Source organism: Lactuca virosa, chromosome 1 (assembly GCF_052849685.1).
Source record: "Lactuca virosa cultivar CGN04683 chromosome 1, Lactuca_virosa_CGN04683_v6, whole genome shotgun sequence".
NCBI lineage: Eukaryota > Viridiplantae > Streptophyta > Magnoliopsida > Asterales > Asteraceae > Lactuca > Lactuca virosa.
In genome coordinates, this window is record NC_136426.1 from 261,002,470 (window position 1) to 261,025,346 (window position 22,877).

General features: G+C 44.6%; 41 non-coding genes and 2 pseudogenes across 41 annotated transcripts; all 43 read left to right on the plus strand.

Annotated features, from left to right (window-relative positions):
* The first annotated feature begins 185 nt into the window (after window positions 1–185).
* On the plus strand, window positions 186–304 carry LOC145147400 (5S ribosomal RNA). Its single transcript, XR_013728305.1, has one exon. It is a non-coding gene; the product is annotated as a 5S ribosomal RNA (ribosomal RNA).
* A 231-nt stretch (window positions 305–535) lies between these two features.
* Window positions 536–640, plus strand: LOC145151475 (5S ribosomal RNA; annotated as a pseudogene).
* Window positions 641–871: 231 nt separating this feature from the next.
* LOC145149820 (5S ribosomal RNA) lies at window positions 872–990 on the plus strand. The gene has a single exon (XR_013730664.1). It is a non-coding gene; the product is annotated as a 5S ribosomal RNA (ribosomal RNA).
* A 220-nt stretch (window positions 991–1,210) lies between these two features.
* LOC145155819 (5S ribosomal RNA) lies at window positions 1,211–1,329 on the plus strand. The gene has a single exon (XR_013736247.1). It is a non-coding gene; the product is annotated as a 5S ribosomal RNA (ribosomal RNA).
* A 231-nt stretch (window positions 1,330–1,560) lies between these two features.
* Window positions 1,561–1,679, plus strand: LOC145140207 (5S ribosomal RNA). The gene has a single exon (XR_013722108.1). It is a non-coding gene; the product is annotated as a 5S ribosomal RNA (ribosomal RNA).
* Window positions 1,680–1,898: 219 nt separating this feature from the next.
* LOC145154999 (5S ribosomal RNA) lies at window positions 1,899–2,017 on the plus strand. Its single transcript, XR_013735463.1, has one exon. It is a non-coding gene; the product is annotated as a 5S ribosomal RNA (ribosomal RNA).
* Window positions 2,018–2,247: 230 nt separating this feature from the next.
* LOC145145464 (5S ribosomal RNA) lies at window positions 2,248–2,366 on the plus strand. Its single transcript, XR_013726436.1, has one exon. It is a non-coding gene; the product is annotated as a 5S ribosomal RNA (ribosomal RNA).
* Window positions 2,367–2,593: 227 nt separating this feature from the next.
* Window positions 2,594–2,712, plus strand: LOC145146109 (5S ribosomal RNA). The gene has a single exon (XR_013727061.1). It is a non-coding gene; the product is annotated as a 5S ribosomal RNA (ribosomal RNA).
* A 230-nt stretch (window positions 2,713–2,942) lies between these two features.
* Window positions 2,943–3,061, plus strand: LOC145143721 (5S ribosomal RNA). Its single transcript, XR_013724751.1, has one exon. It is a non-coding gene; the product is annotated as a 5S ribosomal RNA (ribosomal RNA).
* A 230-nt stretch (window positions 3,062–3,291) lies between these two features.
* On the plus strand, window positions 3,292–3,410 carry LOC145149939 (5S ribosomal RNA). Its single transcript, XR_013730775.1, has one exon. It is a non-coding gene; the product is annotated as a 5S ribosomal RNA (ribosomal RNA).
* Window positions 3,411–3,638: 228 nt separating this feature from the next.
* Window positions 3,639–3,757, plus strand: LOC145148657 (5S ribosomal RNA). The gene has a single exon (XR_013729531.1). It is a non-coding gene; the product is annotated as a 5S ribosomal RNA (ribosomal RNA).
* Window positions 3,758–3,988: 231 nt separating this feature from the next.
* Window positions 3,989–4,107, plus strand: LOC145150056 (5S ribosomal RNA). The gene has a single exon (XR_013730886.1). It is a non-coding gene; the product is annotated as a 5S ribosomal RNA (ribosomal RNA).
* Window positions 4,108–4,326: 219 nt separating this feature from the next.
* Window positions 4,327–4,445, plus strand: LOC145143991 (5S ribosomal RNA). The gene has a single exon (XR_013725014.1). It is a non-coding gene; the product is annotated as a 5S ribosomal RNA (ribosomal RNA).
* A 299-nt stretch (window positions 4,446–4,744) lies between these two features.
* LOC145143722 (5S ribosomal RNA) lies at window positions 4,745–4,863 on the plus strand. Its single transcript, XR_013724752.1, has one exon. It is a non-coding gene; the product is annotated as a 5S ribosomal RNA (ribosomal RNA).
* Window positions 4,864–5,093: 230 nt separating this feature from the next.
* Window positions 5,094–5,212, plus strand: LOC145150173 (5S ribosomal RNA). Its single transcript, XR_013730998.1, has one exon. It is a non-coding gene; the product is annotated as a 5S ribosomal RNA (ribosomal RNA).
* A 228-nt stretch (window positions 5,213–5,440) lies between these two features.
* On the plus strand, window positions 5,441–5,559 carry LOC145148658 (5S ribosomal RNA). The gene has a single exon (XR_013729532.1). It is a non-coding gene; the product is annotated as a 5S ribosomal RNA (ribosomal RNA).
* A 230-nt stretch (window positions 5,560–5,789) lies between these two features.
* LOC145150292 (5S ribosomal RNA) lies at window positions 5,790–5,908 on the plus strand. The gene has a single exon (XR_013731110.1). It is a non-coding gene; the product is annotated as a 5S ribosomal RNA (ribosomal RNA).
* Window positions 5,909–6,127: 219 nt separating this feature from the next.
* LOC145145018 (5S ribosomal RNA) lies at window positions 6,128–6,246 on the plus strand. The gene has a single exon (XR_013726012.1). It is a non-coding gene; the product is annotated as a 5S ribosomal RNA (ribosomal RNA).
* A 231-nt stretch (window positions 6,247–6,477) lies between these two features.
* Window positions 6,478–6,596, plus strand: LOC145140212 (5S ribosomal RNA). The gene has a single exon (XR_013722109.1). It is a non-coding gene; the product is annotated as a 5S ribosomal RNA (ribosomal RNA).
* Window positions 6,597–6,815: 219 nt separating this feature from the next.
* LOC145145014 (5S ribosomal RNA) lies at window positions 6,816–6,934 on the plus strand. Its single transcript, XR_013726008.1, has one exon. It is a non-coding gene; the product is annotated as a 5S ribosomal RNA (ribosomal RNA).
* Window positions 6,935–7,164: 230 nt separating this feature from the next.
* LOC145151410 (5S ribosomal RNA) lies at window positions 7,165–7,284 on the plus strand (annotated as a pseudogene).
* An 8,189-nt stretch (window positions 7,285–15,473) lies between these two features.
* LOC145155173 (5S ribosomal RNA) lies at window positions 15,474–15,592 on the plus strand. Its single transcript, XR_013735627.1, has one exon. It is a non-coding gene; the product is annotated as a 5S ribosomal RNA (ribosomal RNA).
* A 229-nt stretch (window positions 15,593–15,821) lies between these two features.
* LOC145135244 (5S ribosomal RNA) lies at window positions 15,822–15,940 on the plus strand. The gene has a single exon (XR_013719710.1). It is a non-coding gene; the product is annotated as a 5S ribosomal RNA (ribosomal RNA).
* Window positions 15,941–16,160: 220 nt separating this feature from the next.
* LOC145134125 (5S ribosomal RNA) lies at window positions 16,161–16,279 on the plus strand. Its single transcript, XR_013718935.1, has one exon. It is a non-coding gene; the product is annotated as a 5S ribosomal RNA (ribosomal RNA).
* A 218-nt stretch (window positions 16,280–16,497) lies between these two features.
* Window positions 16,498–16,617, plus strand: LOC145146677 (5S ribosomal RNA). The gene has a single exon (XR_013727610.1). It is a non-coding gene; the product is annotated as a 5S ribosomal RNA (ribosomal RNA).
* A 231-nt stretch (window positions 16,618–16,848) lies between these two features.
* On the plus strand, window positions 16,849–16,967 carry LOC145153826 (5S ribosomal RNA). The gene has a single exon (XR_013734316.1). It is a non-coding gene; the product is annotated as a 5S ribosomal RNA (ribosomal RNA).
* A 227-nt stretch (window positions 16,968–17,194) lies between these two features.
* On the plus strand, window positions 17,195–17,313 carry LOC145152703 (5S ribosomal RNA). Its single transcript, XR_013733228.1, has one exon. It is a non-coding gene; the product is annotated as a 5S ribosomal RNA (ribosomal RNA).
* Window positions 17,314–17,542: 229 nt separating this feature from the next.
* LOC145150407 (5S ribosomal RNA) lies at window positions 17,543–17,661 on the plus strand. The gene has a single exon (XR_013731234.1). It is a non-coding gene; the product is annotated as a 5S ribosomal RNA (ribosomal RNA).
* Window positions 17,662–17,888: 227 nt separating this feature from the next.
* On the plus strand, window positions 17,889–18,007 carry LOC145154466 (5S ribosomal RNA). The gene has a single exon (XR_013734938.1). It is a non-coding gene; the product is annotated as a 5S ribosomal RNA (ribosomal RNA).
* Window positions 18,008–18,235: 228 nt separating this feature from the next.
* On the plus strand, window positions 18,236–18,354 carry LOC145139676 (5S ribosomal RNA). The gene has a single exon (XR_013721971.1). It is a non-coding gene; the product is annotated as a 5S ribosomal RNA (ribosomal RNA).
* Window positions 18,355–18,585: 231 nt separating this feature from the next.
* Window positions 18,586–18,704, plus strand: LOC145150524 (5S ribosomal RNA). Its single transcript, XR_013731345.1, has one exon. It is a non-coding gene; the product is annotated as a 5S ribosomal RNA (ribosomal RNA).
* A 218-nt stretch (window positions 18,705–18,922) lies between these two features.
* LOC145141032 (5S ribosomal RNA) lies at window positions 18,923–19,041 on the plus strand. Its single transcript, XR_013722410.1, has one exon. It is a non-coding gene; the product is annotated as a 5S ribosomal RNA (ribosomal RNA).
* A 228-nt stretch (window positions 19,042–19,269) lies between these two features.
* Window positions 19,270–19,388, plus strand: LOC145150644 (5S ribosomal RNA). Its single transcript, XR_013731455.1, has one exon. It is a non-coding gene; the product is annotated as a 5S ribosomal RNA (ribosomal RNA).
* A 218-nt stretch (window positions 19,389–19,606) lies between these two features.
* LOC145139680 (5S ribosomal RNA) lies at window positions 19,607–19,725 on the plus strand. The gene has a single exon (XR_013721972.1). It is a non-coding gene; the product is annotated as a 5S ribosomal RNA (ribosomal RNA).
* Window positions 19,726–19,956: 231 nt separating this feature from the next.
* Window positions 19,957–20,075, plus strand: LOC145153806 (5S ribosomal RNA). Its single transcript, XR_013734297.1, has one exon. It is a non-coding gene; the product is annotated as a 5S ribosomal RNA (ribosomal RNA).
* A 218-nt stretch (window positions 20,076–20,293) lies between these two features.
* On the plus strand, window positions 20,294–20,412 carry LOC145145530 (5S ribosomal RNA). The gene has a single exon (XR_013726498.1). It is a non-coding gene; the product is annotated as a 5S ribosomal RNA (ribosomal RNA).
* Window positions 20,413–20,643: 231 nt separating this feature from the next.
* On the plus strand, window positions 20,644–20,762 carry LOC145135916 (5S ribosomal RNA). The gene has a single exon (XR_013720121.1). It is a non-coding gene; the product is annotated as a 5S ribosomal RNA (ribosomal RNA).
* A 229-nt stretch (window positions 20,763–20,991) lies between these two features.
* LOC145154199 (5S ribosomal RNA) lies at window positions 20,992–21,110 on the plus strand. The gene has a single exon (XR_013734684.1). It is a non-coding gene; the product is annotated as a 5S ribosomal RNA (ribosomal RNA).
* A 229-nt stretch (window positions 21,111–21,339) lies between these two features.
* On the plus strand, window positions 21,340–21,458 carry LOC145135255 (5S ribosomal RNA). The gene has a single exon (XR_013719721.1). It is a non-coding gene; the product is annotated as a 5S ribosomal RNA (ribosomal RNA).
* Window positions 21,459–21,688: 230 nt separating this feature from the next.
* On the plus strand, window positions 21,689–21,807 carry LOC145144966 (5S ribosomal RNA). Its single transcript, XR_013725963.1, has one exon. It is a non-coding gene; the product is annotated as a 5S ribosomal RNA (ribosomal RNA).
* A 218-nt stretch (window positions 21,808–22,025) lies between these two features.
* LOC145155820 (5S ribosomal RNA) lies at window positions 22,026–22,144 on the plus strand. The gene has a single exon (XR_013736248.1). It is a non-coding gene; the product is annotated as a 5S ribosomal RNA (ribosomal RNA).
* Window positions 22,145–22,379: 235 nt separating this feature from the next.
* Window positions 22,380–22,498, plus strand: LOC145152578 (5S ribosomal RNA). The gene has a single exon (XR_013733109.1). It is a non-coding gene; the product is annotated as a 5S ribosomal RNA (ribosomal RNA).
* Window positions 22,499–22,729: 231 nt separating this feature from the next.
* LOC145153827 (5S ribosomal RNA) lies at window positions 22,730–22,848 on the plus strand. Its single transcript, XR_013734317.1, has one exon. It is a non-coding gene; the product is annotated as a 5S ribosomal RNA (ribosomal RNA).
* Window positions 22,849–22,877: the final 29 nt, after the last annotated feature.

A 22,877-nucleotide genomic window follows, 5' to 3' on the forward strand; every position in this document is an offset into this window, starting at 1 on the left:
TTTTTTTTTGTTTTTTTTTCTTTCTTGCTATTTCTATGCTCGGGTGGCCATCGTTTCATGGTTCATGGTCTTCGTATTTTTGGAACGGAGCCGATCGGTCACGTAGGTCCCACGCCTCGCGTACGAAAACAAAGGAGGTTCTGCGTCTTTTAAGACATAAAAGCAATAAGCATGGATAGTATTTCGGGTGCGATCATACCAGCACTAATGCACCGGATCCCATCAGAACTCCGCAGTTAAGCGTGCTTGGGCGAGAGTAGTACTAGGATGTGTGACCCCCTGGGAAGTCCTCGTGTTGTACCCCCCTTTTTCGTTGTCCGTTTGCGTTTTTTTAGATTTTACGTGCGGTTTTTTTTTTGTTTTTTTTTTCTTTCTTGCTATTTCTATGCTCGGGTGGCCTCCGCTTCATGGTTGATGGTTTTCGTATTTTTGGAACGGAGCCGATCGGTCACGTGGGTTCCACGCCTCGCGTACGAAAACAAAGGAGGTTCTGCGTCTTTTAAGACATAAAAGCAATAAGCATGGATAGTATTTCGGGTGCGATCATACCAGCACTAATGCACCGGATCCCATCGGAACTCCGCAGTTAAGCGTGCTTGGGCGAGAGTTGACCCCCTGGGAAGTCCTCGTGTTGCACCCCCCCTTTTTCGTTGTCCGTTTGCGTTTTTTTAGATTTTACGTGCGGTTTTTTTTTTGTTTTTTTTTCTTTCTTGCTATTTCTATGCTCGGGTGGCCTCCGCTTCATGGTTGATGGTTTTCGTATTTTTGGAACGGAGCCGATCGGTCACGTGGGTCCCACGCCTCGCGTACGAAAACAAAGGAGGTTCTGCGTCTTTTAAGACATAAAAGCAATAAGCATGGATAGTATTTCGGGTGCGATCATACCAGCACTAATGCACCGGATCCCATCAGAACTCCGCAGTTAAGCGTGCTTGGGCGAGAGTAGTACTAGGATGGGTGACCCCCTGGGAAGTCCTCGTGTTGCACCCCCCTTTTTCGTTGTCCGTTTGCGTTTTTTTAGATTTTACGTGCGGTTTTTTTTTTCTTTCTTGCTATTTCTATGCTCGGGTGGCCTCCGCTTCATGGTTGATGGTTTTCGTATTTTTGGAACGAAGCCGATCGGTCACGTGGGTCCCACGCTTCGCGTACGAAAACAAAGGAGGTTCTGCGTCTTTTAAGACATAAAAGCAATAAGCATGGATAGTATTTCGGGTGCTATCATACCAGCACTAATGCACCGGATCCCATCAGAACTCCGCAGTTAAGCGTGCTTGGGCGAGAGTAGTACTAGGATGGGTGACCCCCTGGGAAGTCCTCGTGTTGCACCCCCCCCCCCCCTTTTTCGTTGCCCGTTTGCGTTTTTTTAGATTTTACGTGCGGTTTTTTTTTGTTTTCTTTCTTGCTATTTCTATGCTCGGGTGGCCACCGCTTCATGGTTGATGGTTTTCGTATTTTTGGAACGGAGCCGATCGGTCACGTGCGTCCCACGCCTCGCGTACGAAAACAAAGGAGGTTCTGCGTCTTTTAAGACATAAAAGCAATAAGCATGGATAGTATTTCGGGTGCGATCATACCAGCACTAATGCACCGGATCCCATCAGAACTCCGCAATTAAGCGTGCTTGGGCGAGAGTAGTACTAGGATGGGTGACCCCCTGGGAAGTCCTCGTGTTGCACCCCCTTTTTTCGTTGTCCGTTTGCGTTTTTTTAGATTTTACGTGCGGTTTTTCTTTCTTTCTTGCTATTTCTATGTTCGGGTGGCCTCCGCTTCATGGTTGATGGTTTTCGTATTTTTGGAACGGAGCCGATCGGTCACGTGGGTCCCACGCCTCGCGTACGAAAACAAAGGAGGTTCTGCGTCTTTTAAGACATAAAAGCAATAAGCATGGATAGTATTTTGGGTGCTATCATACCAGCACTAATGCACCGGATCCCATCAGAACTCCGCAGTTAAGCGTGCTTGGGCGAGAGTAGTACTAGGATGGGTGACCCCCTGGGAAGTTCTCGTGTTGCACCCCCCCCCCCTTTTTCGTTGCCCGTTTGCGTTTTTTTAGATTTTACGTGCGGTTTTTTTTTTGTTTTCTTTCTTGCTATTTCTATGCTCGGGTGGCCACCGCTTCATGGTTGATGGTTTTCGTATTTTTGGAACGGAGCCGATCGGTCACGTGGGTTCCACGCCTCGCGTACGAAAACAAAGGAGGTTCTGCGTCTTTTAAGACATAAAAGCAATAAGCATGGATAGTATTTCGGGTGCGATCATAGCAGCACTAATGCACCGGATCCCATCAGAACTCCGCAGTTAAGCGTGCTTGGGCGAGAATAGTACTAGGATGGGTGACCCCCTGGGAAGTCCTCGTGTTGCACCCCCCCTTTTTCGTTGTCCGTTTGCGTTTTTTTAGATTTTACGTGCGGTTTTTTTTTGTTTTTTTTTTCTTGCTATTTCTATGCTCGGGTGGCCTCCGTTTCATGGTTCATGGTCTTCGTATTTTTGGAACGGAGCCGATCGGTCACGTGGGTCCCACGCCTCGCGTACGAAAACAAAGGAGGTTCTGCGTCTTTTAAGACATACAAGCAATAAGCATGGACAGTATTTCGGGTGCGATCATACCAGCACTAATGCACCGGATCCCATCAGAACTCCGCAGTTAAGCGTGCTTGGGCGACAGTAGTACTAGGATGGGTGACCCCATGGGAAGTCCTCGTGTTGCACCCCCCTTTTTCGTTGTCCGTTTGCGTTTTTTTAGATTTTACGTGCGGTTTTTTTTTGTTTTTTTTTTCTTTCTTGCTATTTCTATGCTCGGGTGGCCTCCGCTTCATGGTTGATGGTCTTCATATTTTTGGAACGGAGCTGATCGGTCACGTGGGTCCCACGCCTCGCGTAAGAAAACAAAGGAGGTTCTGCGTCTTTTAAGACATACAAGCAATAAGCATGGATAGTATTTCGGGTGCGATCATACCAGCACTAATGCACCGGATCCCATCAAAACTCCGCAGTTAAGCGTGCTTGGGCGAGAGTAGTACTAGGATGGGTGACCCCCTGGGAAGTCCTCGTGTTGCACCCCCCTTTTTCGTTGTCCGTTTGCGTTTTTTTAGATTTTACGTGCGGTTTTTTTTTGTTTTTTTTTTCTTTCTTGCTAATTCTATGCTCGGGTGGCCTTCGTTTCATGGTTCATGGTCTTCGTATTTTTGGAACGGAGCCGATCGGTCACGTAGGTCCCACGCCTCGCGTACGAAAACAAAGGAGGTTCTGCGTCTTTTAAGACATACAAGCAATAAGCATGGATAGTATTTCGGGTGCGATCATACCAGCACTAATGCACCGGATCCCATCAGAACTCCGCAGTTAAGCGTGCTTGGGCGAGAGTAGTACTAGGATGGGTGACCCCCTGGGAAGTCCTCGTGTTGCACCCCCCTTTTTCGTTGTCCGTTTGCGTTTTTTTAGATTTTACGTGCGGTTTTTTTTTGTTTTTTTTCTTTCTTGCTATTTCTATGCTCGGGTGGCCTCCGCTTCATGGTTGATGGTTTTCGTATTTTTGGAACGGAGCCGATCGGTCACGTGGGTTCCACGCTTCTCGTACGAAAACAAAGGAGGTTCTGCGTCTTTTAAGACATAAAAGCAATAAGCATGGATAGTATTTCGGGTGCGATCATACCAGCACTAATGCACCGGATCCCATCGGAACTCCGCAGTAAAGCGTGCTTGGGCGAGAGTAGTACTAGGATGGGTGACCCCCTGGGAAGTCCTCGTGTTGGACCCCCTTTTTTCGTTGTCCGTTTGCGTTTTTTTAGATTTTACGTGCGGTTTTTTTTTTTGTTTTTTTTTCTTTCTTGCTATTTCTATGCTCGGGTGGCCTCCGCTTCATGGTTGATGGTTTTCGTATTTTTGGAACGGAGCCGATCGGTCACGTGGGTCCCACGCCTCGCGTACGAAAACAAAGGAGGTTCTGCGTCTTTTAAGACATAAAAGCAATAAGCATGGATAGTATTTCGGGTGCGATCATACCAGCACTAATGCACCGGATCCCATCAGAACTCCGCAGTTAAGCGTGCTTGGGCGAGAGTAGTACTAGGATGGGTGACCCCCTGGGAAGTCCTCGTGTTGCACCCCCCTTTTTCGTTGTCCGTTTGCGTTTTTTTAGATTTTACGTGCGGTTTTTTTTTCTTTCTTGCTATTTCTATGCTCGGGTGGCCTCCGCTTCATGGTTGATGGTTTTCGTATTTTTGGAACGGAGCCGATCGGTCACGTGGGTCCCACACTTCGCGTACGAAAACAAAGGAGGTTCTGCGTCTTTTAAGACATAAAAGCAATAAGCATGGATAGTATTTCGGTTGCTATCATACCAGCACTAATGCACCGGATCCCATCAGAACTCCGCAGTTAAGCGTGCTTGGGCGAGGGTAGTACTAGGATGGGTGACCCCCTGGGAAGTCCTCGTGTTGCACCCCCCCCCCCTTTTTCGTTGCCCGTTTGCGTTTTTTTAGATTTTACGTGCGGTTTTTTTTTGTTTTCTTTCTTGCTATTTCTATGCTCGGGTGGCCACCGCTTCATGGTTGATGGTTTTCGTATTTTTGAAACGGAGCCGATCGGTCACGTGCGTCCCACGCCTCGCGTACGAAAACAAAGGAGGTTCTGCGTCTTTTAAGACATAAAAGCAATAAGCATGGATAGTATTTCGGGTGCGATCATACCAGCACTAATGCACCGGATCCCATCAGAACTCCGCAATAAGCATGGATAGTATTTCGGGTGCGATCATACCAGCACTAATGCACCGGATCCCATCAAAACTCCGCAGTTAAGCGTGCTTGGGCGAGAGTAGTACTAGGATGGGTGACCCCCTGGGAAGTCCTCGTGTTGCACCCCCCTTTTTCGTTGTCCGTTTGCGTTTTTTTAGATTTTACGTGCGGTTTTTTTTTGTTTTTTTTTTCTTTCTTGCTAATTCTATGCTCGGGTGGCCTTCGTTTCATGGTTCATGGTCTTCGTATTTTTGGAACGGAGCCGATCGGTCACGTAGGTCCCACGCCTCGCGTACGAAAACAAAGGAGGTTCTGCGTCTTTTAAGACATACAAGCAATAAGCATGGATAGTATTTCGGGTGCGATCATACCAGCACTAATGCACCGGATCCCATCAGAACTCCGCAGTTAAGCGTGCTTGGGCGAGAGTAGTACTAGGATGGGTGACCCCCTGGGAAGTCCTCGTGTTGCACCCCCCTTTTTCGTTGTCCGTTTTCGTTTTTTTAGATTTTACGTGCGGTTTTTTTTTGTTTTTTTTCTTTCTTGCTATTTCTATGCTCGGGTGGCCTCCGCTTCATGGTTGATGGTTTTCGTATTTTTGGAACGGAGCCGATCGGTCACGTGGGTTCCACGCTTCTCGTACGAAAACAAAGGAGGTTCTGCGTCTTTTAAGACATAAAAGCAATAAGCATGGATAGTATTTCGGGTGCGATCATACCAGCACTAATGCACCGGATCCCATCGGAACTCCGCAGTAAAGCGTGCTTGGGCGAGAGTAGTACTAGGATGGGTGACCCCCTGGGAAGTCCTCGTGTTGGACCCCCTTTTTTCGTTGTCCGTTTGCGTTTTTTTAGATTTTACGTGCGGTTTTTTTTTTGTTTTTTTTTCTTTCTTGCTATTTCTATGCTCGGGTGGCCTCCGCTTCATGGTTGATGGTTTTCGTATTTTTGGAACGGAGCCGATCGGTCACGTGGGTCCCACGCCTCGCGTACGAAAACAAAGGAGGTTCTGCGTCTTTTAAGACATAAAAGCAATAAGCATGGATAGTATTTCGGGTGCGATCATACCAGCACTAATGCACCGGATCCCATCAGAACTCCGCAGTTAAGCGTGCTTGGGCGAGAGTAGTACTAGGATGGGTGACCCCCTGGGAAGTCCTCGTGTTGCACCCCCCTTTTTCGTTGTCCGTTTGCGTTTTTTTAGATTTTACGTGCGGTTTTTTTTTCTTTCTTGCTATTTCTATGCTCGGGTGGCCTCCGCTTCATGGTTGATGGTTTTCGTATTTTTGGAACGGAGCCGATCGGTCACGTGGGTCCCACACTTCGCGTACGAAAACAAAGGAGGTTCTGCGTCTTTTAAGACATAAAAGCAATAAGCATGGATAGTATTTCGGTTGCTATCATACCAGCACTAATGCACCGGATCCCATCAGAACTCCGCAGTTAAGCGTGCTTGGGCGAGAGTAGTACTAGGATGGGTGACCCCCTGGGAAGTCCTCGTGTTGCACCCCCCCCCCCCCTTTTTCGTTGCCCGTTTGCGTTTTTTTAGATTTTACGTGCGGTTTTTTTTTGTTTTCTTTCTTGCTATTTCTATGCTCGGGTGGCCACCGCTTCATGGTTGATGGTTTTCGTATTTTTGAAACGGAGCCGATCGGTCACGTGCGTCCCACGCCTCGCGTACGAAAACAAAGGAGGTTCTGCGTCTTTTAAGACATAAAAGCAATAAGCATGGATAGTATTTCGGGTGCGATCATACCAGCACTAATGCACCGGATCCCATCAGAACTCCGCAATTAAGCGTGCTTGGGCGAGAGTAGTACTAGGATGGGTGACCCCCTGGGAAGTCCTCGTGTTGCACCCCCCTTTTTCGTTGTCCGTTTGCGTTTTTTTAGATTTTACGTGCGGTTTTTCTTTCTTTCTTGCTATTTCTATGCTCGGGTGGCCTCCGCTTCATGGTTGATGGTTTTCGTATTTTTGGAACGGAGCCGATCGGTCACGTGGGTCCCACGCCTCGCGTACGAAAACAAAGGAGGTTCTGCGTCTTTTAAGACATAAAAGCAATAAGCATGGATAGTATTTTGGGTGCTATCATACCAGCACTAATGCACCGGATCCCATCAGAACTCTGCAGTTAAGCGTGCTTGGGCGAGAGTAGTACTAGGATGGGTGACCCCCTGGGAAGTCCTCGTGTTGCACCCCCCCCCCCTTTTTCGTTGCCCGTTTGCGTTTTTTTAGATTTTACGTGCGGTTTTTTTTTGTTTTTTTTTCTTGCTATTTCTATGCTCGGGTGGCCTCCGTTTCATGGTTCATGGTCTTCGTATTTTTGGAACGGAGCCGATTGGTCACGTGGGTCCCACGCCTCGCGTACGAAAACAAAGGAGGTTCTGTGTCTTTTAAGACATACAAGCAATAAGCATGGACTGTATTTCGGGTGCGATCATACCAGCACTAATGCACCAGATCCCATCAGAACTCCGCAGTTAAGCGTGCTTGGGAGAGAGTAGTACTAGGATGGGTGACCCCATGGGAAGTCTGTTGGATTAGGTGTCTAAGCCCATAACTATAATTGGTATGTACTTGAATTGATAGCAGCACAGTCCTTTTGGGTTGCCCTCAACCTAGGAACTGGACAAGGAAATTGTGAAAGGAGAGATATTAATTTATAAGATTAATAAATTAATATAAATGATTTATTAATATGTTAATGGATTAATATATTAATTAGAAATCATTATGTTTAATTAATTGTTAGCTAGAAATTAATCAGAATTGATTTTGGGGTTAAAAGAATTAATTATAAGGTGCAGGGACTAGTTTGCAATTATCTAATAGTTGAGTGGAAGGCTCTAGAACCCCCTTGGAAGAGGGTGGACGAAATCTTTAGGGGAAACCCTAATAATTTCGTCCATAGGGGCTTGGATAAGGCCCTTGGGTTTGCTTAGGCCCTAAGCAAAGGATAACTAGGGTTTCCCTTAAACCCTAGATCCCTCAGCTATATAAGGAGCCTCCTGGTTCATGTTTTTGGTCACTGATTTCTTTGGAAGAAACCCTAAGGCCGAAATTGCATACTCTCTCCATCCTCTCTCCTCCAAGTTTCCTTCTTGCTAGTTCTTGGGTGTGATTCCATTAGAGGCATTACATTTGTGGTGCTAAGCTTCCAAGAAGATCAAGATCAAGATCAAGAGGATTATCAATTGTTTGCTATAACAATTGAAAGGTATGTAACTCCTAAACCCTAGTTTGTTAATTTCGAAATTAGCCTCTCTCCTCTAGGGTTCTTGTTTTGCAATTCAAAGTTGTATGTTCAATAGTTAAAACATAGATCCAAAGTAGGTTGCATGTGAACTTAGGAATTGTTTCTAGTTTATTTGTTGTACCTAAAACCCATCAGTGGTATCAGAGCCATTGTTGTTTTGAATTGAATTGCTACAATTGTTGAATTGCAAATTAGGGTTTATAGCTATTAAACCCTAAAGGCCAAATTTTCGATTTCTAGGGTTTTGGATCAAAGGGTTTTTTCGAAAACCCTAGCCTCCAAAGAACCCTAATCGAAATTAGGGTTGGGGTTTTGAAAACCCTAGCCTCCTCCCTTGTAAATTTCGAAATATGCTAGAGGATAACTAGGGCTTCTTGTTTTGGATAATTGTTACTTAATTAGATTAATTGGATAATTATCCTTACCCTAATTTTCGAAATTTAGAGGGATAAGGATTAAGATTAAATTAATGGATTAATTTAATTAGATAATCCTTACAAGATTTAATAATTTGATTAATAGTTAATTAAAAGATAAATATTAAATCTAGTTAATTGGTTTATTTAAATTTAAATTTAATAGCTTAAATTTCGAAATTTATAAACCCTTGAAGTTTTAAAATGTTTTAAAACACACCTTATATATATATTATAATTAAAAGTTTAATATTATATATGTATAAGAACATGGTCAGTCAAATCGCTAGTATGCCTCATTCACGAAGCTAATCTATAAGGGGGGTATAAGGAAACTGCCTATAAAATGGTAGTTGAATGGGTGTCCACTCTCACCCACCGCTTCCTTGATTAGTGGAGGGTCGTTAGCAGAACGGATTTGATAGGACAACTACTTCTCATTAAAGGTATAATGATATTAAAGAAAGTACTAGAACATTATTTTCAAAATCCCAACTCTAGTTACTTTAGGAAAAATGTGAAAAGTATGCTAATCCATGAAATTGCACATTATGCTTTATTGGTCGTTAGTGGAGCGTGTGTGGTTAACCAGCACACTAAAAGGCACTAATAAAGAGTAGTAATGGGTATCTCATAATTGTCATTTTGATGGAGCGTGTGTGGTTTACCAGCACATCAATAGTTAATGATAAAGACAATGAGGTTACCAAGCACATTTGCATGGTTATTCACATCTTGTTTGTGATCCTCGGCATCCCAGTCACAAATAGAAGAGCATAATCTGAGATTAAAACATGCCATTGAATAGTTTCAATGTATCTCAAAAGAATTAGGAATTTCACTTCGTTTGTTTCGTCTAATGGTGGAATTGGTGAATCGTCATTCACCTACCTTTATGAAATTTGCACTTGGATCTCGGCATCCCATTTCTAAGTTGTGAATCTTCATAGTTGGATCCTAACCTTGATATTATATCTTTGGGTTATTCTATTAAGGTATCTTGAAATCTAACTAAAACTTTCTTTCTTTTCAGATGTCTACTCCTGGAAACACTTCTGCTTCATCCTCCTCCAACCAAAACTTCTCTTTGCTCAATATCTGCTCCAAAGTCGTTATGGATGGCTCAAACTATAACGATTGGATGCGCAACATCAAGATGGCTCTTCGTTTCGAGAACAAAGAATATGTTCTTGAAAAGGAGCTGAAAGAGCTTGATGAGAATGAAGCTACTCCTGAAGATCTTGCTGCCTACAAGAAACATTACGATGATGCTACCAAAGTGGCATGCATCATGGTGGCAACTATGTCCCCAGAACTGCAGAGGTACTATGAGGACTACTGGCCTTTCGAGATGAACAAGGACCTTATGGAAAAGTACCATAAGCGAGCTCGTCAAGAAAAGTTCGAAGTAGTCAAGTCACTCATGGCTTGCAAGATGAAGGATGGGGAGTCGGTAGTGTCACATGTGTAAAGAATGCAACGCTACATAGAGCGTTTGGTCAAGCTCAATATTCACTTTGATGAGGAATTGGCCATTGACATGGTCTTGAACTCACTTCCTGAATGTTATGGTCAGTTTATTCTAACTTACCATTTGAACAATACTGAGCAGACCTTGGCCCAATTGCACAACTTGTTGCAGACAGCTGAGGCAGGGATGAAGGGTAAAAGTATACCCTCCACGCCTACAAGTGCCCCTATGTTGGCTATTGGACAGGGAAAGGGGAAAAAGAGGAAAGGTCCTCCCAAGCAAAACTGGAAGAGCAAGGCTCAAGCTGGGTCGTCTAGTAATGGCCCAAAGGCTAAGCCCAATGGTTCCACTCCCCATGTTTCTGATCCAAAAGAGGCCGTTTGCTTTTACTGCAATCAAAAGGGGCATTGGAAGAGATCTTGCCCACAATATCTGCAAGATATCAAGGATGGCAAAGTGAAGCCATCTTGGGCAGGTATTTACACTATTTCTGCTAATAACTCATTATCTTCTCGTTCATGGGTCCTTGATACAGGATGTGGTTTTCATATCTGTTCTGATTTGTAGGGTCTAAAGGAAAGTGAGGAGATAGAGCGAGGAAGGATAAACCTGATCATGGGAAACAGAAAGTCTTCACCAGTAACCAAGATCGGAGTTTATCAGCTTCTGCTTAGTAATGATGTTAGATTAGATTTAATAAATTGTTGCTATTCGTCTGAGATGACGAGAAACATTATTTCATTTCATGCATTGTTCAGACAAGGTTTTACATATTCTTTTAATGATTTGAATGGTTCAATTTCTGTTTATAAGAATGGTGTTTTTATGTTTGAAGCTTTGCCTTGTAATGGTGTGTATGAAACAGTGACTTGTGTTGATAGCCTAGGAAATAGTGTACTTAATATTGACTTGTCTAATAGTGTAGACAAGGCATGCTTGTGGCATTGTCGTCTTGGACACATTAACAAGAAACGCATAGCCCAACTCCAAAAGGATGGAGTGTTGGAATCATTTGACCTAAAGTCAGATGATATGTGTGAATCTTGTCTTTTGGGAAAGATGACAAAATCACCATTCACAGGGTCTTGTGAAAGAGGTGAAGGTCTGTTGGATCTCATACACACAGATGTGTGTGGGCCCTTCAGATCAACTACAAGAGATGCTAATCGATTCTATGTGACTTTCACTGACGATTATAGCAGATATGGATATATCTACTTGATCAAGCATAAGTCAGAAACTTTTGAAAAGTTCAAAGAGTTTAAGCATGAAGTTGAAAATCAATTGGGCAGAAAGATAAAGATACTTAGATCCGATAGAGGCGGGGAGTATCTTAGTATCGAGTTCAACGACTATCTGAAAGAATGTGGGATAGTCTCACAATTGACTCCTCCTAGGACACCACGGTTAAATGGTGTAGCTGAGAGGCGCAATCGAACCTTGTTAGACATGGTTCGTTCTATGATGAGTCGGGCTTCGCTTCCTATTCACTTCTGGGGGTATGCCTTAGAGACAGCCGCCCACATCCTCAATCTTGTCCCTACAAAGAAGGTTGCCAAAACACCTCACGAAATGTGGACAGGGAAAGTTCCCTCGTTAGCACACATTAAAGTCTGGGGTTGTGAAGCTTTCATAAGACGAGAGACTCACGACAAGCTAGCAGCTAGAAGTGAGAAATGTGTTTTCATTGGTTACCCAAAGCAGTCTTTTGGATATTTGTTCTACAGGCCTAGTGAGAACGTGGTCTTTGTAGCACGAAGAGGAGTCTTTCTTGAAAGAGAGCTCATATTCAAAGAGGACAGTGGGAGCACTATTGACCTTGAAGAAATTCAAGAGTCAGCCAATGAAGGGACCTTAGATGACACTAGCATTCAACCAGAGGAAACAGTTCCTGTTGAACCAATTGATAACTCATTACCTCTTAGAAGATCCACTAGGGTGAGTGTGCCACCTGAGTTGTATGGTTTTCATATTACTTCAGATGGTGACACATTCATAAGTGACAAAACACTGGTAAACTTAGATGAACCAGTCACTTATAAGGAAGCAATGGCAGGCCCAGAGGCTTCCAAGTGGAAAGAGGCAATGGACAGCGAGATTAAGTCCATGTATGACAACCAAGTTTGGAATTTGGTTGATAGTGCACCAGGTCGCAAGACAGTTGGGTGCAAATGGATCTTCAAGAAGAAGACAGACATGGATGGGAATGTGCACACATTCAAAGCTCGACTGGTTGCAAAAGGTTTCACTCAAACCCCAGGGGTTGACTATGATGAGACCTTCTCACCAGTAGCTAAGATTAAATCTATTAGGATATTGCTCGCCATAGCTGCCTTCCATGATTATGAAATCTGGCAGATGGATGTCAAAACTGCTTTCCTTAATGGGAAGTTGGCTGAAGATGTTTACATGAGTCAGCCAGAGGGTTTTGTTGATGCAAAGTTCCCCAATAGAGTGTGCAAGCTTGAGAAATCCATTTATGGATTGAAACAAGCATCTCGCAGTTGGAATCTTTGCTTCCATGAGAAAGTCAAAGAGTTTGGTTTCTCTAGAAGTGAAGATGAGTTTTGTGTGTATATCAAGGCTAGTGGGAGTATAGTAACTTTTCTGGTGTTATATGTCGATGACATATTACTCATTGGTAACGATGTTCCAACCTTGAAAGAAGTTAAGTCTTGGCTTGGAAAGTGTTTTGCCATGAAAGACCTTGAAGAAGCTGCCTATATTCTTGGGATTAGATTCTTGGGATTAGAATATTGAGAGATAGAAAGAAGAGACTAATTGGACTTAGTCAGAGCACATACTTGGATAAGGTACTAAAGAGGTTTAGTATGGAAAACTCCAAGAAGGGAGAGCTACCTATCCAGAGCAATACCAAATTGAGTAAGACTCAATGCCCGAGTACAGATGTTGAAATAGATGACATGAGTCGTGTACCTTATGCTTCCGCTGTCGGATCGATCATGTACGCTATGACATGTACTCGCCCTGATGTGGCATTTGCTTTGAGCATGGTCAGTCGCTATCAGGGAAACCCAGGTAGAGCTCATTGGGTAGCAGTTAAGAATATACTCAAGTATTTGCGAAGGACAAAGGACTGGGTCCTTGTGCTTGGTGGCAGTGATACTTTGAGAGTAGATGGTTACAGTGATGCCAGCTTTCAGACGGATAAAGATAACTTCCGTTCTCAGTCAGGCTGGGTGTTTTTACTGAATGGAGGAGCAGTTACTTGGAAGAGTTCCAAGCAAAATACGGTGGCTGATTCTACTTGTGAATCAGAGTACATTGCAGCAAGTGAAGCGTCGAAAGAAGCAGCTTGGTTGAGGAACTTCATCGGGGATCTCGGAGTTGTTCCAACCATCCAGGAGCCTATGGAACTGTTCTGCGATAATGAAGGAGCGGTTGCCTTGACAAAGGAACCGAGAGATCATGGTAAGACCAGACATATCGACAGAAAGTACCATTTCATCAGACATAGAGTAGAAGAAGGCCATCTTATAGTAAAGAGGGTGTCATCTGAAGATAACCCAGCAGATCCTCTCACAAAGGGTCTGAGTAGGGCTAAGCATATTCAGCATGCTCGGAGCATAGGACTGAAAGATGATATTAGTTTTAGTAGTTAGATTAGGTTTTGAAACTTGTAACAAAGTAAATGTAATTGACTTTTGGTGATTAAATAATAAAGTATTATTTATAAGTTTGGCTACTACCTTTTGTCAATTGTTTATTACTGTGTTTCATATTTTGCATGTTTTACTTCCTGAATAATGAGATTATTCAAACTCCACAGTCGCTCGTACTCTTGGAAGTAAGTAGTGAATTAAGACTGTCATGAATTGGATTGCAGATTGTCTAAGGATAGACATGGCAATAGAATTGCTGCAATGTTCATGAGTACTCAGAAATTGAGATTTGAGTATTGGATAAACCCACGCTCAGAGTATTACTTCATGGAATTCATCACGAGTAATACTGAGACGATAATATCTTATAATCTTGAAACGAAGATATATGAGTTGTAATTTACAAGTCGGTTGTGCATTGGTGATACGAAAACGCATCAGTAACTTGGTGTTATAAAACGTATTGTCATGCATAATTTGATGAGTAAAAGATACAAGCATATGAGTCAACGTTTATTCGTTCCTTTTGCCCTAACAGGAAAAGCGATATCTGTGGGCCCCTCGATGATTTGGTGTTGACTTATGTGCTGGGCCCAGCCAGGACTAAATTGATGTGTTCGATTAGAAGTCCTACATCATCACAAATCAGGAATCGGGAAACATAGATTCTGGACAAACAGATTGATTACATTCCATGTCTTTTGTCTGGGGATATCAAGCAGAACGAAGGGTTATATGATCACTTATCTTAGGACACGTAACTGACTGGGTCAGAGTTCGGCAGCAGCTTTTGGAAGCTACAATTTGCTGGTCAAATTTAGAAGGCATACTAGCAATTATAGTTACAGACTTATCCAAGTGGGAGACTGTTGGATTAGGTGTCTAAGCCCATAACTATAATTGGTATGTACTTGAATTGATAGCAGCACAGTCCTTTTGGGTTGCCCTCAACCTAGCAACTGGACAAGGAAATTGTGAAAGGAGAGATATTAATTTATAAGATTAATAAATTAATATAAATGATTTATTAATATGTTAATGGATTAATATATTAATTAGAAATCATTATGTTTAATTAATTGTTAGCTAGAAATTAATCAGAATTGATTTTGGGGTTAAAAGAATTAATTATAAGGTGCAGGGACTAGTTTGCAATTATCTAATAGTTGAGTGGAAGGCTCTAGAACCCCCTTGGAAGAGGGTGGACGAAATCTTTAGGGGAAACCCTAATAATTTCGTCCATAGGGGCTTGGATAAGGCCCTTGGGTTTGCTTAGGCCCTAAGCAAAGGATAACTAGGGTTTCCCTTAAACCCTAGATCCCTCAGCTATATAAGGAGCCTCCTGGTTCATGTTTTTGGTCACTGATTTCTTTGGAAGAAACCCTAAGGCCGAAATTGCATACTCTCTCCATCCTCTCTCCTCCAAGTTTCCTTCTTGCTAGTTCTTGGGTGTGATTCCATTAGAGGCATTACATTTGTGGTGCTAAGCTTCCAAGAAGATCAAGATCAAGATCAAGAGGATTATCAATTGTTTGCTATAACAATTGAAAGGTATGTAACTCCTAAACCCTAGTTTGTTAATTTCGAAATTAGCCTCTCTCCTCTAGGGTTCTTGTTTTGCAATTCAAAGTTGTATGTTCAATAGTTAAAACATAGATCCAAAGTAGGTTGCATGTGAACTTAGGAATTGTTTCTACTTTATTTGTTGTACCTAAAACCCATCAAAGTCCTCGTGTTGCACCCCCCTTTTTCGTTGTCCGTTTGCGTTTTTTTAGATTTTACGTGCGGTTTTTTTTGTTTTTTTTTCTTTCTTGCTATTTCTATGCTCGGGTGGCCTCCGCTTCATGGTTGATGGTCTTCGTATTTTTGGAACGGAGCTGATGGGTCACGTGGGTCCCACGCCTCGCGTACGAAAACAAAGGAGGTTCTGCGTCTTTTAAGACATACAAGCAATAAGCATGGATAGTATTTCAGGTGCGATCATACCAGCACTAATGCACCGGATCCCATCAGAACTCCGCAGTTAAGCGTGCTTGGGCGAGAGTAGTACTAGGATGGGTGACCCCCTGGGAAGTCCTCGTGTTGCACCCCCCTTTTTCGTTGTCCGTTTGCGTTTTTTTAGATTTTACGTGCGGTTTTTTTTTGTTTTTTTTTCTTTCTTGCTATTTCTATGCTCGGGTGGCCTTCGTTTCATGGTTCATGGTCTTCGTATTTTTGGAACGGAGCCGATCGGTCACGTGGGTCCCACGCCTCGCGTACGAAAACAAAGGAGGTTCTGCGTCTTTTAAGACATACAAGCAATAAGCATGGATAGTATTTCGGGTGCGATCATACCAGCACTAATGCACCGGATCCCATCAGAACTCCGCAGTCAAGCGTGCTTGGGCGAGAATAGTACTAGGATGGGTGACCCCCTGGGAAGTCCTCGTGTTGCACCCCCCCTTTTTCGTTGTCTGTTTGCGTTTTTTTAGATTTTACGTGCGGTTTTTTTTTCTTTCTTGCTATTTCTATGCTCGGGTGGCCTCCGCTTCATGGTTGATGGTTTTCGTATTTTTGGAACGGAGCCGATCGGTCACGTGGGTCCCACGCCTCGCGTACGAAAACAAAGGAGGTTCTGCGTCTTTTAAGACATAAAAGCAATAAGCATGGATAGTATTTCGGGTGCTATCATACCAGCACTAATGCACCGGATCCCATCAGAACTCCGTAGTTAAGCGTGCTTGGGCGAGAGTAGTACTAGGATGGGTGACCCCCTGGGAAGTCCTCGTGTTGCACCCCCCTTTTTCGTTGTCCGTTTGCGTTTTTTTAGATTTTACGTGCGGTTTTTTTTCTTTCTTGCTATTTCTATGCTCGGGTGGCCTCCGCTTCATGGTTGATGGTTTTCGTATTTTTGGAACGAAGCCGATTGGTCACGTGGGTCCCACGCTTCGCGTACGAAAACAAAGGAGGTTCTGCGTCTTTTAAGACATAAAAGCAATAAGCATGGATAGTATTTCGGGTGCTATCATACCAGCACTAATGCACCGGATCCCATCAAGAACTTCGCAGTTAAGCGTGCTTGGGCGAGAGTAGTACTAGGATGGGTGACCCCCTGGGAAGTCCTCGTGTTGCACCCCCCCCCTTTTTCGTTGCCCGTTTGCGTTTTTTTAGATTTTACGTGCGGTTTTTTTTTGTTTTTTTTCTTTCTTGCTATTTCTATGCTCGGGTGGCCTCCCCTTCATGGTTGATGGTTTTCGTATTTTTGGAACGGAGCCGATCGGTCACGTGGGTTCCACGCCTCGCGTACGAAAACAAAGGAGGTTCTGCGTCTTTTAAGACATAAAAGCAATAAGCATGGATAGTATTTCGGGTGCGATCATACCAGCACTAATGCACCGGATCCCATCAGAACTCCGCAGTTAAGCGTGCTTGGGCGAGAATAGTACTAGGATGGGTGACCCCCTGGGAAGTCCTCGTGTTGCACCCCCCCTTTTTCGTTGTCCGTTTGCGTTTTTTTAGATTTTACGTGCGGTTTTTTTTTGTTTTTTTTTTCTTGCTATTTCTATGCTCGGGTGGCCTCCGTTTCATGGTTCATGGTCTTCGTATTTTTGGAACGGAGCCGATCGGTCACGTGGGTCCCACGCCTCGCGTACGAAAACAAAGGAGGTTCTGCGTCTTTTAAGACATACAAGCAATAAGCATGGACAGTATTTCGGGTGCGATCATACCAGCACTAATGCACCGGATCCCATCAGAACTCCGCAGTTAAGCGTGCTTGGGCGAGAGTAGTACTAGGATGGGTGACCCCATGGGAAGTCCTCGTGTTGCACCCCCCTTTTTCGTTGTCCGTTTGCGTTTTTTTAGATTTTACGTGCGGTTTTTTTTTGTTTTTTTTTCTTTCTTGCTATTTCTATGCTCGGGTGGCCTCCGCTTCATGGTTGATGGTCTTCGTATTTTTGGAACGGAGCTGATCGGTCACGTGGGTCCCACGCCTCGCGTACGAAAACAAAGGAGGTTCTGCGTCTTTTAAGACATACAAGCAATAAGCATGGATAGTATTTCGGGTGCGATCATACCAGCACTAATGCACCGGATCCCATCAGAACTCCGCAGTTAAGCGTGCTTGGGCGAGAGTAGTACTAGGATGGGTGACCCCCTGGGAAGTCCTCGTGTTGCACCCCCTTTTTCGTTGTCCGTTTGCGTTTTTTTAGATTTTACGTGCGGTTTTTTTTTGTTTTTTTTCTTTCTTGCTATTTCTATGCTCGGGTGGCCTTCGTTTCATGGTTCATGGTCTTCGTATTTTTGGAACGGAGCCGATCGGTCACGTAGGTCCCACGCCTCGCGTACGAAAACAAAGGAGGTTCTGCGTCTTTTAAGACATACAAGCAATAAGCATGGATAGTATTTCGGGTGCGATCATACCAGCACTAATGCACCGGATCCCATCAGAACTCCGCAGTGAAGCGTGCTTGGGCGAGAGTAGTACTAGGATGGGTGACCCCCTGGGAAGTCCTCGTGTTGCACCCCCCTTTTTCGTTCTCCGTTTACGTTTTTTTAGATTTTACGTGCGGTTTTTTTTTGTTTTTTTTCTTTCTTGCTATTTCTATGCTCGGGTGGCCTCCGCTTCATGGTTGATGGTTTTCGTATTTTTGGAACGGAGCCGATCGGTCACGTGGGTTCCACGCTTCGCGTACGAAAACAAAGGAGGTTCTGCGTCTTTTAAGACATAAAAGCAATAAGCATGGATAGTATTTCGGGTGCGATCATACCAGCACTAATGCACCGGATCCCATCGGAACTCCGCAGTAAAGCGTGCTTGGGCGAGAGTAGTACTAGGATGGGTGACCCCCTGGGAAGTCCTCGTGTTGCACCCCCTTTTTTCGTTGTCCGTTTGCGTTTTTTTAGATTTTACGTGCGGTTTTTTTTTTGTTTTTTTTTTCTTTCTTGCTATTTCTATGCTCGGGTGGCCTCCGCTTCATGGTTGATGGTTTTCGTATTTTTGGAACGGAGCCGATCGGTCACGTGGGTCCCACGCCTCGCGTACGAAAACAAAGGAGGTTCTGCGTCTTTTAAGACATAAAAGCAATAAGCATGGATAGTATTTCGGGTGCGATCATACCAGCACTAATGCACCGGATCCCATCAGAACTCCGCAGTTAAGCGTGCTTGGGCGAGAGTAGTACTAGGATGGGTGACCCCCTGGGAAGTCCTCGTGTTGCACCCCCTTTTTCGTTGTCTGTTTGCGTTTTTTTAGATTTTACGTGCGGTTTTTTTTTCTTTCTCGCTATTTCTATGCTCGGGTGGCCTCCGCTTCATGGTTGATGGTTTTCGTATTTTTGGAACGGAGCCGATCGGTCACGTGGGTCCCACACTTCGCGTACGAAAACAAAGGAGGTTCTGCGTCTTTTAAGACATAAAAGCAATAACCATGGATAGTATTTCGGGTGCTATCATACCAGCACTAATGCACCGGATCCCATCAGAACTCCGCAGTTAAGCGTGCTTGGGCGAGAGTAGTACTAGGATGGGTGACCCCCTGGGAAGGCCTCGTGTTGCACCCCCCCCCTTTTTCGTTGCCCGTTTGCGTTTTTTTAGATTTTACGTGCGGTTTTTTTTTTGTTTTCTTTCTTGCTATTTCTATGCTCGGGTGGCCACCGCTTCATGGTTGATGGTTTTCGTATTTTTGGAACGGAGCCGATCGGTCACGTGCGTCCCACGCCTCGCGTACGAAAACAAAGGAGGTTCTGCGTCTTTTAAGACATAAAAGCAATAAGCATGGATAGTATTTCGGGTGCGATCATACCAGCACTAATGCACCGGATCCCATCAGAACTCCGCAGTTAAGCGTGCTTGGGCGAGAGTAGTACTAGGATGGGTGACCCCCTGGGAAGTCCTCGTGTTGCACCCCCTTTTTCGTTGTCTGTTTGCGTTTTTTTAGATTTTACGTGCGGTTTTTTTTTCTTTCTTGCTATTTCTATGCTCGGGTGGCCTCCGCTTCATGGTTGATGGTTTTCGTATTTTTGGAACGGAGCCGATCGGTCACGTGGGTTCCACGCTTCGCGTACGAAAACAAAGGAGGTTCTGCGTCTTTTAAGACATAAAAGCAATAAGCATGGATAGTATTTCGGGTGCGATCATACCAGCACTAATGCACCGGATCCCATCGGAACTCCGCAGTAAAGCGTGCTTGGGCGAGAGTAGTACTAGGATGGGTGACCCCCTGGGAAGTCCTCGTGTTGCACCCCCTTTTTTCGTTGTCCGTTTGCGTTTTTTTAGATTTTACGTGCGGTTTTTTTTTTGTTTTTTTTTTCTTTCTTGCTATTTCTATGCTCGGGTGGCCTCCGCTTCATGGTTGATGGTTTTCGTATTTTTGGAACGGAGCCGATCGGTCACGTGGGTCCCACGCCTCGCGTACGAAAACAAAGGAGGTTCTGCGTCTTTTAAAACATAAAAGCAATAAGCATGGATAGTATTTCGGGTGCGATCATACCAGCACTAATGCACCGGATCCCATCAGAACTCCGCAGTTAAGCGTGCTTGGGCGAGAGAAGTACTAGGATGGGTGACCCCCTGGGAAGTCCTCGTGTTGCACCCCCTTTTTCGTTGTCCGTTTGCGTTTTTTTAGATTTTACGTGCGGTTGTTTTTTCTTTCTTGCTATTTCTATGCTCGGGTGGCCTCCGCTTCATGGTTGATGGTTTTCGTATTTTTGGAACGGAGCCGATCGGTCACGTGGGTCCCACACTTCGCGTACGAAAACAAAGGAGGTTCTGCGTCTTTTAAGACATACAAACAATAAGCATGGATAGTATTTCGGGTGCGATCATACCAGCACTAATGCACCGGATCCCATCAGAACTCTGCAGTTAAGCGTGCTTGGGCGAGAGTAGTACTAGGATGGCTGACCCCCTGGGAAGTCCTCGTGTTGCACCCCCCCCCCCTTTTTCGTTGCCCGTTTGCGTTTTTTTAGATTTTACGTGCGGTTTTTTTTTTGTTTTTTTTTCTTGCTATTTCTATGCTCGGGTGGCCTCCGTTTCATGGTTCATGGTCTTCGTATTTTTGGAACGGAGCCGATCGGTCACGTGGGTCCCACGCCTCGCGTACGAAAACAAAGGAGGTTCTGTGTCTTTTAAGACATACAAGCATTAAGCATGGACTGTATTTCGGGTGCGATCATACCAGCACTAATGCACCAGATCCCATCAGAACTCCGCAGTTAAGCGTGCTTGGGCGAGAGTAGTACTAGGATGGGTGACCCCATGGGAAGTCCTCGTGTTGCACCCCCCTTTTTCGTTGTCCGTTTGCGTTTTTTTAGATTTTACGTGCGGTTTTTTTTGTTTTTTTTTTCTTTCTTGCTATTTCTATGCTCGGGTGGCCTCCGTTTCATGGTTGATGGTCTTCGTATTTTTGGAACGGAGCCGATCGGTCACGTGGGTCCCACGCCTCGCGTACGAAAACAAAGGAGGTTCTGCGTCTTTTAAGACATACAAAAAATAAGCATGGATAGTATTTCGGGTGCGATCATACCAGCACTAATGCACCGGATCCCATCAGAACTCCGCAGTTAAGCGTGCTTGGGCGAGAGTAGTACTAGGATGGGTGACCCCCTGGGAAGTCCTTGTGTTGCACCCCCCTTTTTCGTTGTCCGTTTGCGTTTTTTTAGATTTTACGTGTGGTTTTTTTTTGTTTTTTTTTCTTTCTTGCTATTTCTATGCTCGGGTGGCCTTCGTTTCATGGTTCATGGTCTTCGTATTTTTGGAACGGAGCCGATCGGTCACGTGGGTCCCACGCCTCGCGTACGAAAACAAAGGAGGTTCTGCGTCTTTTAAGACATACAAGCAATAAGCATGGATAGTATTTCGGGTGCGATCATACCAGCACTAATGCACCGGATCCCATCAGAACTCCGCAGTCAAGCGTGCTTGGGCGAGAATAGTACTAGGATGGGTGACCCCCTGGGAAGTCCTCGTGTTGCACCCCCCTTTTTCGTTGTCCGTTTGCGTTTTTTTAGATTTTACGTGCGGTTTTTTTTTTGTTTTTTTTTCTTTTTTGCTATTTCTATGCTCGGGTGGCCTCCGCTTCATGGTTGATGGTTTTCGTATTTTTGGAACGGAGCCGATCGGTCACGTGGGTCCCACGCCTCGCGTACGAAAACAAAGGAGGTTCTGCGTCTTTTAAGACATAAAAGCAATAAGCATGGATAGTATTTCGGGTGCGATCATACCAGCACTAATGCACCGGATCCCATCAGAACTCCGCAGTTAAGCGTGCTTGGGAGAGAGTAGTACTAGGATGGGTGACCCCCTGGGAAGTCCTCGTGTTGCACCCCCCTTTTTCGTTGTCCGTTTGCGTTTTTTTAGATTTTACGTGCGGTTTTTTTTCTTTCTTGCTATTTCTATGCTCGGGTGGCCTCCGCTTCATGGTTGATGGTTTTCGTATTTTTGGAACGAAGCCGATCGGTCACGTGGGTCCCACGCTTCGCGTACGAAAACAAAGGAGGTTCTGCGTCTTTTAAGACATAAAAGCAATAAGCATGGATAGTATTTCGGGTGCTATCATACCAGCACTAATGCACCGGATCCCATCAGAACTCCGCAGTTAAGCGTGCTTGGGCGAGAGTAGTACTAGGATGGGTGACCCCCTGGGAAGTCCTCGTGTTGCACCCCCCCCCCCCTTTTTCGTTGCCCGTTTGCGTTTTTTTAGATTTTACGTGCGGTTTTTTTTTGTTTTTTTTTCTTTCTTGCTATTTCTATGCTCGGGTGGCCTCCCCTTCATGGTTGATGGTTTTCGTATTTTTGGAACGGAGCCGATCGGTCACGTGGGTTCCACGCCTCGCGTACGAAAACAAAGGAGGTTCTGCGTCTTTTAAGACATAAAAGCAATAAGCATGGATAGTATTTCGGGTGCGATCATACCAGCACTAATGCACCGGATCCCATTAGAACTCCGCAGTTAAGCGTGCTTGGGCGAGAGTAGTACTAGGATGGGTGACCCCCTGGGAAGTTCTCGTGTTGCACCCCCCCCCCCCCTTTTTCGTTGCATGTTTGCGTTTTTTTAGATTTTACGTGCGGTTTTTTTTTGTTTTCTTTCTTGCTATTTCTATGCTCGGGTGGCCACCGCTTCATGGTTGATGGTTTTCGTATTTTTGGAACGGAGCCGATCGGTCACGTGGGTTCCACGCCTCGCGTACGAAAACAAAGGAGGTTCTGCGTCTTTTAAGACATAAAAGCAATAAGCATGGATAGTATTTCGGGTGCGATCATACCAGCACTAATGCACCGGATCCCATCAGAACTCCGCAGTTAAGCGTGCTTGGGCGAGAATAGTACTAGGATGGGTGACCCCCTGGGAAGTCCTCGTGTTGCACCCCCCCTTTTTCGTTGTCCGTTTGCGTTTTTT